We start from the raw sequence: 18,113 nt of genomic DNA on the forward strand, positions 1-18,113 counted from the left end.
CTAAACCCAAAGTAAACACAAGAAAAGAAATAATAAAAATCAGAGCAGAAATCACTGAAATTAAAACAGAATATCAATAGAGAAAATCAATAAAATCAAATGTTAGTTCTTTGAAAAAGATCAGTAAAGTTGATCTTTTTTAGCCAGGCTAGTTGAGAGAAAAAGGACTCACAATATTAATATCAGAAATGAAAGAGAAGACATCACTACAAGCCCTATGTACATTAAGACAATAAAGGAATATCATGAACCACTCCATGACCACACATGGGATAACCTAGATGAAATGGGCCAATTCCTTGAAAGACACAATCTGCCAAAACTCATACAGGAAGAAATAGACAATCTGAATAGACCTACATCTATTAAAGAAATTAAATCAATAATTAATAACCTTCTCAAACTGAAAGCACTAGGCTCAGATAGGGTCATTGGTAAATTCTTCCAAATATCTAAGGAAGAAATTATATATTTGTACAATCTCTTCAGAAGAAAGAAGAAGATGAAGTACTTCCTAATTCTGTCCATGAGTCCAGCATTACTCTAATACAAAAACCAGACAAACACACTATAGAAAAACAAACCTATAGACCAATATATCTCATGAACACAGATGTAAAATGTCAACAAAATATTAGCAAATTTAATCCAATACATTAAAAAGATTATTCACCATGACTGAATGTGATTTATCCCAGGTGTGCAGGCTGACTCAACATCAGAAAACCAATTAATGTAATCCTTCACATCAACAGGCACATGATTACATCAATAGATAAGAAAAAGCATTTGGGAAAATCCAACACCCATTTATGATTTAAACTATCAATAAGCCAGGAATAGAGAAGAACTTCCTCAACTTGATAAAGAACACCTATGAAAGCCCTACAGTTGACATCGTATTTAATGGTGAGAAAGAGGAAATTTTCCTCCTAAAATCAGGAAAAAGGAAAGAATGTCTCTTCTCTTCGCTCTTTGCAACACCATACTGGAAGTCCTAGCTAAAACAACAAAACAGAAAGGAAATAAAAGGTATATGAATTGGGAAGGAAGAAATAAAATTGTCTTTGTTTGCAAATGATAAGTTACCTATGTAGGAAGTCTGAAAGAATATACCAAAAACTACTGGAGGAGGGGACTAGAAAAGTGATTCTAGCAAGGTGGTAGCATATAAGGTTAATATACAAAAGCCAATTGCTTTTTTATATACCAGCAATGAACAAGTAGAATGTGAAGTTAAAAACACAATACCATTTACATTAACATCCCCCAAAAGAAAAGATAGCATAATATTTCTATTCAATACTACTGTTAGAGAAATGCTTATTCCAGTTTGCCCATTTTTTAATCAGGTTATTTGATTTTTTTTTTTTTTGGCTTGTTAGTTCTACAAGTTCTTTATGTATTCTGTATATTAACTACTTATAAAATATTTTATTTGCAGGGGCACCTGGGTGGCTCAGTTGGTTGATCATATGACTTTTAAAATTTTTTTTTAATGTTTATTTATTTTTGTGAGAGAAAGAGATTGAGAGAGACACACACAGAGCATGAGCAGGGGGAGGGACAGAGAGAGGGAGACACAGTATCCAAAGCAGGCTCCAGGCTCTGAGCTATCAACACAGAGCCCAATGTAGGGTTTGAACCCACGGGCTGTGAGATCATGACCTGGGCTGAAGTCCAACCCTTAAGAGACTGAGCCACCCAGGTGCTTGGAGCATCTGACTCTTAATTCCAGCTCAGGTCATGATCCCAGGGTCGTGGGATTGAGCCCTGTATTGGGCTCCATGATGTACATGGAGCCTGATTGCAATTTTCTCTCTCTCTCTCTCTCTCTCTCTCTCTCTCTCTCTCTCCATCTGTCTCCCCCTCTACCTCTTCCCCATGCATACATGGTCTCTCTCTCTCAAAAAAAAATATATATGTATATATATGTGTGTGTGTGTGTGTGTGTGTGTGCGCGCAAGTATTTTTTCCCATTCCATAGATTGCCTTTTCACTCTGTTGATTGTGCACAAAAGCTTTTAATTTCTATGTAGTCTCATTTGTCTACTTTCGCTTTTGATTCCTATGGATTTTTTTTTCTTTTTTCCAGCTTTTTGTCTTAGGGCAAGTCTCAGTCAGCTCCCAACCAGGGTGATTAAAAATAGGATCAATAGTCTAACTAGCTTACAGTACCAGAAGATATAATTTGGGGAATCCCAATCATCTGGGAATTGAAGGGAGAAATCCAAGACTGGAGACAGCCACAAAGAAAAAGCCCCCAAATCTGTATATAAATGCTGGCTGGTTCCTGAATTACAAATCTATGTAGCAGGGTCCAAAGACTCCTGCTAAACTTGAAATAATTTATCAGTGGCTCTTGCCAACACTCAGAGGGCACATAGCATGGAGCATGGTCCACGTAAGTTAACTGTCCACTAAAACTAAATACTAAACCCTCTTCAAAGGAATACAGAATCTCTACCACATACAGTGTCTAGGGTATAATACAAAATAAGTAGACATACAAAGAAACATAAAAATGTGACTCATTTTCCAAAGAAAAGGCAATCAAGGGAGATCAACTGCAAAAGAATATAGACATTGTATTTGGCAAGTATGAGGAATTTTAAAGTCACAATGTTCAAATATATAAAGGAAAATATGCTAATAATACATTAACAAATAGGAAATCTTGACAGAGAAGTAGAAACTATATAAAATAGCCAAACTCTGGGGCTCCTGGGTAGCTCACTCAGTTGAGTGTCCGACCCTTGATTTCTGCTCAGGTCATGCATGATCTCATGGTTTGTGGGATAGAGTTTTGCACTGACAGTGTGGAGCTTGCCTGAGATTCTCTCTCCCTCCCTCTGCTCCTCGCCCCATCAAAAATAAATACATAAACATTTTTTAAAAGATAAAATAAAAAATAGGGGTGCCTGGGTGGCTCAGTCAGTTGAATGTTTGACTTCGGCTCAGGTCATGATCCCACGGTTCGTGGATTCAAGCCCCGCATCGGACTCTGTGCTGACAGCTCAGAGCCTAGAGCCTGCTTCAGATTCTGTGTCTCCCTCTCTCTCCCTGCCCCTCCCCCCCTTGTGCTCTGCCTCTCAAAAATGAATAAATGTTTAAAAAAAAGTTTTAAAAAAAGATAAAATAAAATAACCAAATTGAAATATATATTTCATAAATATATATTAATTTTTTAATTTACTGGATGGGATTAACATCTCTCACCCCTTCTATTCAACATTGTACCAGAAGTCTTACCCCGTGCAAAGAAGCAAGAAAAAGAAATAAAGGGTATAAAATTTGGCCAAAAGAAAAATTTTTTGTCTTTGCAGAAGACATGTTTGCTTGATGTAGAAAATCCTTTAATATATATAAGTCAGTACAACACCAAAAGCTTTGGTAAGTTGGACTTGACTGAAATTAAAATCTGCTCCATAGAGGACATTGTTGAATCAAAAGACAGGCGACAGCACAGCATAAGGAATATCGTCAATGTTATTATAATAGTAATGTGTCAGGACAGATGGTAGCTACACTCGGTGGTGCATATAGCATAATGTAAAAACTTGTCAGATCACTATGTTGTATGCCTGCAATGTCACATTGTGTGTCAACTATGCTCAAATTTTAAAAAGCCACAGACAAGAGAGAATATATTTGCAAAACATGTAACTGATAAAAAAAAAAAAAACCTTATAGGCAAAATGTACAGAGAGCACTTAAAACTCAACAATAAGAAAACAAACTACCCAATTAAAAATAGGCAAAAGATTTGTACAGACACCTCATTAAAGAACACATACAGATGGCAAATAAGCATATTAAAAATGCTGCACATTATTTATTAGAGAATTCCAGCTAAAAGAATAATGAAAAGCCACTGCACATGAACTTGAAAGCCTGAAACTCTGAACTCTGACAATAGCAGTTGCTGGTGAGTAAGTGGGGCAATAACTTTCTTTCATGGCTGGTAGGGATGCAAAATGGTACAAATACTTTGGAAGACGGTTTGGCAGCTTCTTACAAAATGAAACATTCATGCTACTAGATATTTACTCAAGTGATTTGAAATTTATGCCCACACCAAAACTCACACACAAATATTTATAGAAGCTTTACTTATAATCACCAAAAACTGGCAATGTCAAGGTTATCCTTTAATAGATGATTGATTTAAACAAACTGTGGTACATCCATGCAATGGAATATTAATCAGTGACAAAAAAAAGAAAAAGAAAAAGAAATGAGACAAAAAGTGGCAAAAATACATGGATGAACCTTAATTTAAAGACATATGGATAGGGGCACCTGGATGGCTCAGTCGGTTAAGCATCTGACTTCAACTCAGATCATGATCTTGTGGTTTGTGAGTTTGAGCCCTGCATCGGGCTCTGTGCTGACAGCTCAGAGCCTGGAGGCTGTTTCAGATTCTGTGTCTCCCTCTCTCTCTGCCCTTCCCCTGTTGATGCGCCCTCTCTCTCTCTCTCTCTCTCTCAAAAATAAACATTAAAAAAAATATTTAAAGACATGTGGATAAATGAAAGCCAGTTTGAAAAGACAAAACTATAGCAATGGTAAAAATAAAAAATCAGTGGCTACCAGGGGTTTGGGGGAAAAAGGAGGAGGTTGAATAGATAAAGCCCAGGTTTGATTTGGTTTGGTTTAAGGCAGTAAAACTATTCTGTATGACACTAATTGTGGATGCATGACACTAGGTATTTGTCAAAACCCATAGATCTTCATAGCACAAGGAATAAATCTTTAATGTATGTAAATTTTAAAAAATCATTTAAGAGGTTTCAGAATGCCCTATGTGATCAAAATAACATAACGGTAACAAATGAATCGAACAACCTTACTGAAGGGAGTAGGTAATGTACAACTTTCAATAACTTGGGAAATAAATGGAGTCTATAAGACTCAAGGCAAAAGAAACTACCTGAACACTGTATTCTGACTCTGCTATACATGTATCCTGGTAATGAACAACTAAGTAAATGGAAAGTGAGTTGTGGGGGCCAGGTTTTTATTATCGGAGTAGGAGATTACAGATAAGCAAGAAGAGGGGGCCAAAACAAACCACATAGTAATGGATTAGAATTGGAGACATTACTATGGACTCACGTTCATGCATGGTTATACACAGAAGCACTTATAGACATGTATTCATGCATGGACTAGCATACGCACATGTATCTCCTTGGTCTGCCTAAAAGTAATGGTACTCCAGGAGAAATTGACAAACCTTATACCCAGACCTTGGCTTCTAACAGCACTCTCTTTTTAAACCTACTTTTTAAACAAAATTTTTTTAATGTTTATTTATTTTTGATAGAGAAAGAGACACAGAGTGCAAGTGGGAGAGGGGCAGGTAGAGAGGGAGACACAGACTCTGAAGCAGGCTCCAGGCTCTGAGCTGTCAGCACACAGCCTGACACAGAGCTTGAACCCATGAACCGTGAGATCATGACCTGAGCTGAAGCTGGACACCTAACCTACTGAGCCACCCAGGCGCCCTGAAAAGGAACCAGGCTTCTTGAAGACATAGCCGATTTTAGCATTGGGTCAGGAAATATCCAAAATGAGCCTGGTGCACCTTTTATTTCCAGAAAGTAAGGAAGTACACAAAAATTAAAGTGAGTGAAAATTAAAATGAAATAATGTACTTGAAAGCAGTTTATAAAGCATCATAGCTTATAAGAATTGTACGTCGGCAAGAAGAAATGGGTCTAAATAACATCCACACATTTTTAGTACATAGTCAATACAATGTCTATTTTGACTGTTCCGAAGTATTCCTGATTCTAGGCAGTGGAAGTTGTAGAATAAGTAATTCTGAATAAGGGAGAGAGCCATGTACTTAAAGAAAAACAAGTCTTGGCTTTTGTAAATATCTTACTTAGGACACAAATTGTCCCATTTTTATTTCAAACAGAGATGAATAGCTGCTCTTCCTAAATGCGCATGTTTTGGACTTATCAGAGTTAAGAAGCCTGGATCATGAACACTAAGACACCTATCCTGTAAGTTGAAGGCAATTAAGAACGATTGGCATATATCTGATAAGAGGGGCTTCCTGCATACTAAACAGCATGCTTTTTCTTTCTTTAAGATGAAGCCGGTTCATTGCCCTCTGTCCCCCACCTAATCCTGCTCCTCATAAAACTACATGAAAAGGTACAATCATTTTATTCTCTAATATATCTTCTTTTCCTTATCAGTTAGGGAATAATAAAGCTCACATGACTGTTGTAGGAATTAGTTTAGTTAATATGCTTAAAGCGCTTGGATGTTGCCTGGTTCTCAGTAAATGTACAATAAAGTCTCTATTAATTTTTTACATCAGCCTTTGACACAGGCCCACAGAATTGCTTCTTAATCTCCAAACAAATAATGTTCTTCAGAACAGCTGTATTTTGCATATGATCTTTCCCCTCTCTTTCCTTTACTGTCTGGCAAACTCTTAGTCATCCTTCAAAACCCATCCCAAATGTCTCCTTTGTGATCCTCTCCTACTTTTCAAAGCCAAAGGTAATTTCTCATTTTCTATACTTTTTTTTGAAAGTTTATTTATTTATTTGAGAGCAACAAAGACAGACAGACTGGGATAGGGGCAGAGAGAGAGGGAGAATCCCAAGCAAGTCTGCACTGCCAACGCAGAGCCCGACATGGAGCTTGAACTCATGAAGCTGTGAGATCATGACCTGAGTGGAGATCAAGAGTCAGACGCTCAACCAACAGAGCCATCCAGGCGCCTCTCCATATTCCTTCTTCTAAGCAAAGATGTGACTAACCATTAAGATGCTGATTGTCTTGCTGTTAGTTGCCTTATCAGTGCAGGTTAGGGTCCAAGCACCAATTCTGGTCATAAATGTCTTAGTTAAATGTCTACTGATGGAATAGCAAAACAATCTTGGATTCCAGAACAACAGTAGTACATCAGTGATTACAGGCTCATTCACATCCTTGAAGACTTCTCAATTATCTCTTCTCTGAACTGAGTGATTTTGATGTCTTGCTTCCAAAATCCCATGTTCTGCATATTTGATCAATTCTGGACCTTTCTTTTAGAACTCCTGTAGGCCTTCATCCTGCATATAAGTGCAGTGCCTTCTACTGCCTTACAAACCAGCACTCCAAACCATTAGTCCACCACACTGCCCACTACTTCTCTTGATTCCTATATCGATAACCTATTGAAATCCTCCGAAGAAGTAGATTATCCACCCCGCGAATATATTTTTTAAACTTTAAATTTGTATTCATTTTTTTAAGATTTTTATTTATGTAAGTAATCTTTACACCTAACATGGGACTCACACCTACAACCCCGAGATCAAGAGGCGCAGGTTCTTCCAACTGAGCCAGCCAGGCGCCCCTATTTTTTTTACATTTAATAGCCCTGGTTGACTTCTTCTCTGAGACTGCAAGCCCTGCTCCTCTCCCTCACACCCATCAGTGAATTTGTGATTGGTGACACAAAATAAATCTTCCATGACTCCAGGCAGACCATGCAGGCACACAGATAATCATTGCCAACGTGACACTTTATAAAAATAGTAGTGACAATAACACCACCACCAAATGGTACTGCCTGCATTTCTTTTTTATGAGGAGGAAGAGAAAAAAAAGGTAAACAGTTAATATCATGCAGCGTTTTAAAGCAGACAGAAGTCTTTCATATCTATTTCAGTAGAACCTTTCTGATTTATCATTTCATAGTCAATTTGCTCCAAAAACAAAACACTTCTATGCATTCCCATGCCTACGAGAGAAGTTTGAGGCAGATAACTGAAGCTGACCGAGCCAGACACAGAGGTGACAAGGCAGGCACCCTTCGGTTCCCCTTACGCTCTCTCTTCCTTGAAGGAGGAGCTGACAGCAGCTGATAATAATTGCTACCCAAGAGAAAAGGCTGAACAGAGCAAGTGTCCCTTCCTCAACAATGTCTCCTTCTTTGGGTCATGTGGAAGACATTCCTTTGTCTGCTGTTTTCCCCTGGAACCCTGCAGAAAGCACATTGTGGCTGTGAATGCTTGTGTAGGGGAGACCCAGGGCTGTTTGTGGTGAATCTGTGGGTGTGGGAAGATGGAGGGGCTTTGAGGTGGGGGATGGGGTGCAGAGAGGTGGAGCGGAACTCCAGCGTAGGTAGGTCAAGTATACAACCATGGCGTGAGGTAGTTTAGAGGAAGAGAAAGGCACTCTGCCCAAAAATATCCCTTCTACCAGCCTGAGAGAATGGCTGAAATGACCTCATTACTCATCCTTCTTCTTTAACACATTAAAGCCTTTGATAAAATGCACCGATTTAATTGAAAAGAAGTGTCATCTTAAACTTGACTTAGCGCTGAACCAAGCATAAGGAAATGCGACACCAGATGGGTAGGTTCTGATTAGTACGAGCAAGTCAGGGAGGATTGGTTTCAGGCGACATGCCCCACATAAGGAATTGCCTAAGCAATGGCTGCCGTGTAGCATGAGCCCCAGTCGAGAGATGTGAGGTTTAGGAGAAGTGGATGGACATCTAAGACAAGACTTGCTCATTTCCCTGTTTTACTTCAGCCATCCTAGTCAAATGTGAATCTCACTTCACATGTCACTTACTCAAGGGAAATCCTGAGCTGGGGGTCTGGGTCAGGTTCTCCATGCTCTCTCATATTCAGGGTTCTTATCTCAGGCTGTAGTCACACACTCAGTAGTCAGTAAGGTTGGTTGATTAATGTCTCTCTTGCCTGCTGGACTGTAGCCTCAGGGGAGGCGGGGGGTGTCTAGCGTTGTTCCTCACTTTATTCTCAACATCTGGCATGGGGCTTCCTGCACTGTGATTAAATGAATGAAGAGACAAGCCAAAAAGAACACATAGCGTAACAAAGTAGTTGCCAAGTGAGATAGCAAAGGCAAATGGCTTAGGAATCTGGAAAGGGGGAAAGATCTGGAACACTGATACTGTCATGGAATCATAGAATCTCAGAGCTGAAAACACCTTGGAGACTGAGTGTTTAACTCATGTGTAACTTACTACTTGCAATGCTAGATCTTTCCCTTTTTGGAGAACTTTAATCTTTGGAAACATCCTTCTTATATTGAGATCTCTACTTGTTTCTAGCCCTGCCTTCTGGAATTAGCAGTTTAATAACAATAGCTAAAATGTATTAAAGACTATGTGCCAAGCCCTGTATTAAGAACTTTGTTTGTGTTATATCGACTAGCCCTTGAAATGATCCTATTATGATTCACATTTTACAGATGAGAAAACTGAGGCTCAGAGATGTTAAGTACCATGTGCAAGTTCACACAGCTAAGTAAGTGGTACAGCCAGGATCCAAACCCAAGTCTGTCTAATTAAATCTTAGCTCTTATCTTCCATGTTCCATTATTGTCAGAGTAATCACTTTACATGACATCCTAAATATTTGTCAGCAGTTGTGTTATGACAATTCTAATTATATTGTTACTCGGTTGTTCACACATCAAAATAATAACAACCACTATGTATTTAACCATGTGCCTTGCACTGTACTAAATTCTTTAATATGCTATCTCACAATATCCTATAGAATAGATATTATTCCCCTTTCACAGGTGAAGCTCAGAGACTTGGAGAAAGTTGCCTAAGATGAGACAGATAGCCAATGATAGTGTCAGGATTGAAACTTGACTCTTTTACACCAAAGGGAAGGCTTATTTATTTATTTTTTAAAATATTATTTCCCAAGTTACCATCTTGACTTGGCCTAAAACTGAGTGCTTGGGTGGTTCAGTTTGGTTGAGCCAACTTTTGATTTTGGTTCATGTCATGATCCCAGGGTCATGGTACCAGCCCTGCTCAGTCTCCATGCTGGGCATGGAGCCTGCTTAAGATTTTTTTCCCCTCTCTCTTTCTCTCTCTCTCCCCCTCTGCCCATCTACCCCACTCATGCTCACTTTCTCTCTGTCTCTAAAAGAAAGAAAGAAAGAAAGAAAGAAAGAAAGAAAGAAAGAAAGAAAGAAAGAAAAAACAAAACTGAGATCCTCTAGAGAACAAATTTAAAAAAAAAAAATTAAAACCATAAACTTAGGTGTGCCTGGGTGGCTCAGTTGGTTAAGCATCTGACTCTTGATTTCAGCTCAGGTCGTGATCTCACGGTTCGTGGTTTTGAGCCCCAAGTGGGGCTCTGCACTCACAGTGTGGAGCCTGCTTGGGATTCTCTCTCTCCTTCTCTCTCTGCTCCTCCCCTCCTCATGCGCTCTCACTCTGAAAATAAATAAATAAACACTAAAAAAATATTTTAAACCATAAACTTAACTGATATAACAAGAAACCAGGTTACTGAACAGAACAATAAAGTAGATAAATATTTGCCAACTCTGATAAAGAAAAAAACACATATTTTTAGAAACTCAAGAATGAGAAAGGAAACATGGCAAAAGATACATTACATTTTTTAAATTATAAGAGAATAAATAGCATATATAATTTTATAACAATAAACTTTAACTTAAATAAAATGGATGATTTTCTAGAAGACTTACTCAAAAGGTGTAGAAAACCTGACTGAGAGCAATAATTACATCAAAAATTGAAAAGGTACTGAAAGATAACTTTTAAAATAGCATCAGGAGTGGTGGATGGGTGCCTGGGTGGCTCAGTTGGTCGAACATCAGACTTCGGGTCAGGTCATGATTTCACAGTTCCTGAGTTTAAACCCTGTGATGGGTTCTGTGCTAACAGCTCCGAGCTTGGACACTACTTCAGATTCTGTCTCCCTCTCTCTCTGCCCCTCCTCCTCTCGTGCTCAGTCTCTCTCAAAATAAAATAAAATAAAAACATTAAAAAAATTTTTTTAACGGCATCAGGGAATGCTATAACTTTCCTACTTTCAGCAATGGAAGCTTCTTCCAGCCTGTTTTAGACCAAATCTGTCCCCGAGAACAACTAGAAGAGCTAGGTTAAATGTCACATAAATAAATAATCTACTCAAGGGACTGGAGGGCTACCAGGGAAGCAAATATTTATAAGAATAAGGACCTAGAGAAAAAGGAAGTTCAGATTGAGGAGTCCAACATTTTATATGGCTCTTCCCCTAGAGACATTTGATCAAAAATTGTGGCTAAGAAGTCAAGTAAAGAACTTTCAGCAGCCTCTCAAGTTTTGGAAAACGGTATTTGAGGTTCAGAATTCCCCAAGAGAAAGGTGCTAATTAGCCTCCCAGGTTTTTAGTTGGGATATCAAAAGGCTATACCCTAGGAATAGCAGTGAACCAGAATTAGACCAGCCCTCACAAACACTAGCCCATCTTCAAGTATTTTATTGGACTAGTTAGTTGATCAGCCCTAATCTAAATTTCTACAAGAAACAACAACAATAAATTCTATGCAGGAAGATACCATCTAGGAAGTCAAATTATCTCTCCAATGTTTTATACAAAAAATCTGTCTAGGGGCGCCTGGGTGGCTCAGTCGGTTAAGCGTCCGACTTCAGCTCAGGTCACGATCTCGTGGTCCGCGAGTTCGAGCCCCGCGTCGGGCTCTGGGCTGATGGCTCAGAGCCTGGAGCCTGCTTCAGATTCTGTGTCTCCCTCTCTCTCTGCCCCTCCCCCATTCATGCTGTGTTTCTCTCTGTCTCAAAAATAAATGGACGTTAAAAAAAAATTAAAAAAAAAAATCTGTCTAGTACTCAACTTCCCCCTCTCCTGTCAAATAAACAAGCATTCAAAATAACAGAAAGAGACATAGCAGACAATATGAATGGACCCACAAAGCATTCATCTAGTGTATTTATCAGACAGACACTTTTTTAAAAAGATGAATAATATGTAAAATAAATTAGTGGTGCCTGGCTGGCTCTGTCAGTAGAGCATGAAACCCTTGATCTCAGGGTTGAACCTATTTTAAAAAAACATAAATATGTTAAATAAATTAAATGAGAAGATGACAACTTTGGTAGAGACCTGAAAACTATATATAAAAAAAGATTTTATATAGACAGTGGCAATTTAGAATTGAGAAATTCAATAATTGAAATTAAAAATGCAACAGATTGGACAGCAGATTAGATTAGATGAACACAGCCAAAGGGAAATTTGATTAATGGAAAGATAGGCCAAAAAATAGCATTGACTGTATGCTATTTTGTAGAACAAGCTTCAAAACATTTTCAAATCCAAACTGAAGAAGTGTGAAAAAAAGATTGACAATACATAAAAGAAAATATAAGACTACTGGAATGGGTGAAAGGAACTAGTATACATTTAACTGAAATCCCAGGAGAGAAAAATGAGACAAAAATAGTATTCGAGGAGATACTGGATGAGAATTTCCCAGTGAAATAAAACATCAACCCACATGTTTAAGAAACCCTTTGAACATTAAACAGAATAAACCAAAGAAATACACACCTAGGGCCACTGCAGGAAATCTTTTTTTAAAAAAATCATAAAAATCTTAAAGCAGCAGAGGAAAAAAATCACCTTCAAAAGAGGAAAAACAACACTGATACCTTAATTCTCAACATAAATTGTAAAAGCTAGAAGACAGTTGAATGATGTCTTCAAAGGGCTGAAGAGAATAATTGGCAATCTAGAATTCTATATCCAGCAAAATATACTTCAAAAATAAAGGTGAAGGGCACCTGGTGGCTCAGGTGGGTAAGCATCTGACTTCAGCTCAGGTCATGATCTCATGGTTCATGAGTTGGAGGCTTGTGATGGGCTTTGTGCTGACTTTCAGAGCCTCTCTCTCTCTCTCTCTCTTTCAACAATGAACATTAAAAAAATAAACAACTGTTTAAAAAAACAATAAAGGTGAAATAAAGAAATTTCAGGCAAGCAGTAATTGGAGAAACTTTATTAACAAACCTATGCTAAAAGAAACAGAAAAGGGAATTTTTCAGGTGGAAGGAGAATGTTTCTAAATGGAAGCACAGAGATTCAAAAAGAAATGAGAGCCATAGAAAGGAAAAATATATGGGTAAATGGAAATAAATATTAATTACATAAAAATATAATTTTTTTAAGTTCAAATCGATATGAAATTAATTTACAAACAACAATAGTACAAAGTTACAAGGGGATAAATGGAGTTAAAGTGTTCTAAGGACCTGCAATTTTCCATAAAGTAGAAAAAGTACTCATTTATATTAGACCGTAATAAGATAAAGATTGCAGGTTAAAATCTCTAAGGTAAGCAGTAAATATATACGTGTGTGTGTGTGTATTCTATTAATTTGTTAAATATACATACATACTAACATATATATGTATTAACAAATAACATATGAACATATAACATATATAAAGTTAAATATATATTTTTTACAAGCTAATAGAAATTGATTAAAACAAATACTTCCCAAAAAGTTAAAAAAAGAAAAACATGGAATTTGCTTTGTTTCTGGGACTCCAGTTGCACGTATATTATGTCTTTCACCTATACTCTTGCTATATACTCTCCCTATATATTGTGTACCCTTTTGTTTCTCGTTGTTTGCACCTTTAATTATTTTCTGACCTATTTTCCCATTCAATTATCTTCTTCTCAGCTGTGTCTAATCTGCTTTCAAGTAGTAAGATGATATATTTAAACATAAATGCGTCTATAATTACCTAAAATGTCCAGCTGACAAAACTACTATGCTCAGACTAGATGAAAAACAAAATTGAACTCTATATTCCTTACATAATAAATACCATAAATATCACAATACAGAAAAGTTAAGAATAAGTGGATGAAAAAAATACCATAAAAACACTAACCAAAACAAAACTTACAGGTGTGCTAATATCAGACAAAGTAAATTTTAAAGTGAGAAATATAGAGATATCTCTTTAGCAGAGAAAAAGGAAGATATTTTAGTATGATCAAGAAAGTCATTTTGCCAGAAAGATATAAAAATTGCAAATTTGCATTTACCAAAAGAAAATCACAATCTCAAAATATATGAAGCAACCATTGACAAAACTTAAAGGAGGAATAGACAAACCCATAACTACAATGGGAGATATTTAGTAATTTTTTTATCAAAACACATCATATGCAGAAAAGTATACAAATTATAAGTATAAAGCTCCATAGTGGGAAATTTAGACATGTTTTTTAAAAAGTATAAAATAAGCAGACAAAACCAGTGATGATACAAAAGATTTGAGCAGCATAATTAGCAAATGACTTAATTTACATATATACAGTACAGTGCCCAATAACTATAGAATTCATTTCAAGTGTATATGGACTTGACAAGACATATATGTCCAAATTGACTGTATGCTATTTTGTAGAACAAGCCTCAAAACATTTTCAAATCATGCAGATTATGTCCTGACCACAGTAGATTAAACTAGAAGTCAATAACACAAAGATAATGAGAAAATCCGCATAAAATTGAAATTAAGTAATATGCTTCTAAATAACCCCTAGGACAAAGAAGAAATAGTAGATATTTTAAACATTGTTATTATGAAAATATGACATATAAACATATGTAAGATCCAGCTAATAGGGGAAAGTAAATGGCCTTAAGTGCATATATTTGGGGGAAAAGGAAGTTAATTTGAAAATCAATGATCTTATACATCACTAAGAAGAAGATAAACAACCAAGTGGGAAAAAAATGGGCAAATGACATTTGGGTCAATAGACATTGAGAAAAATGTATAGCCAAGCTGCCAAAGCATATGAGAACACATGCTCAACTCAGTTATCAGGTGTGGCAAATTTAAACTCACTGAAATACAACAAAACACCCACAAGAATGGCTAAAATATTAATTAAAAAAAGGCTCATAATACCAAGTGTTGGTGAGCATATCAAACAACTAAAATTCTCATACATTAGTTTTAGGAGTATAAATTTATACAATCATTTTGGAAAGTGGTTGTTAGGACCTACTAAAGATTAACACATGCATACCCATTGATCCTATTTTTTCATTTTTACTAGAATTATGCATGTGTATGCCCAAAAGACATGTACAAAAATGTTCAAAGCTGGATTATTCATAATAGTCTAACATTGAAAAGTTCAAATATCCCTCAATAGCAGAGTGGATAAATTAATTGTGGCAAATTTTATATAATGAAATACCATGTGACAACTGAAATGAGAAAACTCTTGCTTCACACGACAAGATGAATCTCACCAAGCAAAATAACACACAAAAGCATGCATATTGTATATTTTCATTTATATTGCAAAATAAAGCAAAACTAATCTAAAGTGGTAGAAGTCAGAGCAGAAATTGTCTTTGGGGAGGAAAGTAGGGGTAGCAAATGAGAAAAGACAGGAGAGGGCTTTGGGGGTATCTTAGTCTATTGGTGGTCATTAGAGTATGCTAACTTTGGGATAATTCATCAAGCCACACACTTATAAACTGAGTAATTATCTCTGTGTATGATATTCCTGAAATGAAATGTTTAGAAAATTTTTTGTCATGAAACCCAGGTGTATGCATGGGTAAACTCTACCTAGCCTAAAAGTTACAGATAATCCTTATGACATATAAATTGTTCCAGAGCAGAGAAAAAAGATGGAAAAATACAAAACTCATTTAAAAAGTCTATAGTAATCCTAATAACAAAACCTGACAAATTATAAGCCAATCATACATATAAACTAGATGTAAAATTCTTAAATACAGCCATGTAATACAGGAATAATATCTTATGACCAAATAGGATTTATTTCAGGAATGCAAAAGTGGTTAACACTAGGGATATAATTTATATGTTAACATTATAAATAAAAATCTTATTTTTCAAAATAGAGATACAAGGAAACTCTTGGTAGAATAAGAAGGTAGGTTAATCTACCAGGAATGGTGAAAACAGAAGTTTGCCCATTAAAATGAGGAACAAAGAAGGACGCCTTGATCATTGCTGTTATTCAACACTTTACCAGAGATCCAGACCAATTCAGTACACACAAAGTAAGTGATACAAATATTCAAAAGGAAAAAATAAAACTGTCATTACATGCAGCCTATACATGATCACTTACTTTAAAAATTCAGGGTAATATATTTTTTTAATTATTAAAATCAATAGATGTCAGTGCTAAATACAAGATCGACACACAATAATTGTTTCCCTGTAAATCCAACAATAACCAATTTGAAAATCTAATAATATTAACTATAACAACAAAGTCCTTATAATACCTAGGCATATACTCAATAAAAAACACAGAAAGTGGGATACCTGGGTCGCTCAGCCGGTTAAGCATCTGACTCTTGGTTTCAACTCAGGTCATGATCTTGTGTTTTGTGAGTTCAAACCAGGCATCGGGCTCTGCAATGTCAGTGCAGAGCCTGCTTGGGATCCTCTCTCTCCCTCTCTTTCTGCCCCTCCCTGCTCACACTTTCTCTCTCTCTTAAAATAAATAAACTTAAAAAAAAAACATAGAACAGCTATGTGGTGAAACTATGACACTTTACTAAAGAATATAGAAAAGATTTGAATAAAAGGAGAGAGATTTGTGCCATCATAAAAACGTGTATTATAAAGCCAATTTTCTCAAATTAATGAATAAATTTTAAAAATCCCAATGTAAATTGCAATAGAAGTTTTTAATATATCTTGACAAATTACTTCTAAAATTGATCTAGCAGAGAAAATAAATAAATTTGGCAAGACATTTTTGACATAGAACAATATGACATACAATAGAAACTGCATAATGAATTTTGGTTAGGCCTACTAACTGGTAGGTTAATAAGCACTATTAATGAAGTGGGAAATAATAAAATATAATTCATATCTACTTCAAATATTTTACTTTAACTTAAAACATATATGTGCATATTTATTCACCAAACTTGCTGTGAGGACAACATCTTAGAGTGTAGATCTGCTGGTTGGGATTCTGCATAATCTTCCTTGCAAAATCTGTACACATAATACAACACACAATTTTCAGTTTCAGGAGCTTTTGTTTTAAGAATGAGAATGTAAACAGAAATGATTGTCCCAACCATTCTAATTAAGTAGTGATTTTAAAATGACTTTTTTATTGGCTCTTTCCAAATCATCCAAGTTCATCCTCATAGAAACAAAACTGAAAATCACAACAAGATTTTTAAAGTATCTTTAGACTCACAAACTGATTCTAATCTAGCAGAGAAAATAAATGAATATAGGCAAGACTTTTTGGACATAAAACAATATTACAATAGAGCCATTTTTTTTAAGTTTATTTATATTTAGAGAGAGAGAGAGAGAGCAGGGAAGGAACAGAGGGAGAGAGAGAATCCCAAGCAGGCTCCACTGTGTCAGCACAGAGCCCAAAACGGGGTTTGATCTCACAGTGAGAATATGACCAGAGCTGAAATCAAGAGTCAGACACTTAACCAATTGAACCACCTACCATAGAGGTGCCGCTACCATAGAGGCTTCTTAATGAATTTCAGTTAGGCTTGTTCATTGGTTGGTTAATAGTTTTTATCACTTGCAGTTTATTGAATTGCCTAATAATTAAATAATATGGTTACAATGTCAAATACAATTAGCATTTGTAGGTTTGGGAACAAATAGAAATGGCTAGTAGGTATATGGCTCAATGAGTAGGAGCAGAATAATGAGGATGTCCTACACAGTAGCTACAACCAGTGAGTATTCAATGTGTGATATACTTAGTATACTTGGTAGAATAAGAGGATAGGTTAATCATATTAGTGTAGCTTCCTTTAGTAAATTCCTACTGTTCAAAATCATAGTGTCTAAAACACCATGGGAGTTTCTCATTCCTTTGGTGTAGGCTATGCATAGTGACTTGCTTCCAAAGAGTACGCATGGAAAGAGGGGAGAAAATAATAGCTTTCCAATGGGGAAACCAGAGAAACACTACCACAGCCAGGTGACACAAGTCAACATTGACAGTCATAAGTTATATTGATAATATGTATCCATATTATGTGACGAGAATGGCACTTTACCCCTGTGACTTTCCTCCCCTAACTTATAACCCTAGTTAAATCATGAGAAAAACATCAAATTCCAATAGAGGGAAATTCTACAATATACCTGATTAGACCCCCTCCCCAAATTGCCAAGTCATCAAAAACAAGGGAACTATGAAAAATTGTCATAGCCAAGGAAAGCCCATAGTGATGTGATAACTAAATGTAATGTGGTCTCCAGGTAGAATCC

The sequence above is a fragment of the Acinonyx jubatus genome, chromosome B4 (genome assembly GCF_027475565.1).
Source record: "Acinonyx jubatus isolate Ajub_Pintada_27869175 chromosome B4, VMU_Ajub_asm_v1.0, whole genome shotgun sequence".
Lineage (NCBI taxonomy): Eukaryota > Metazoa > Chordata > Mammalia > Carnivora > Felidae > Acinonyx > Acinonyx jubatus.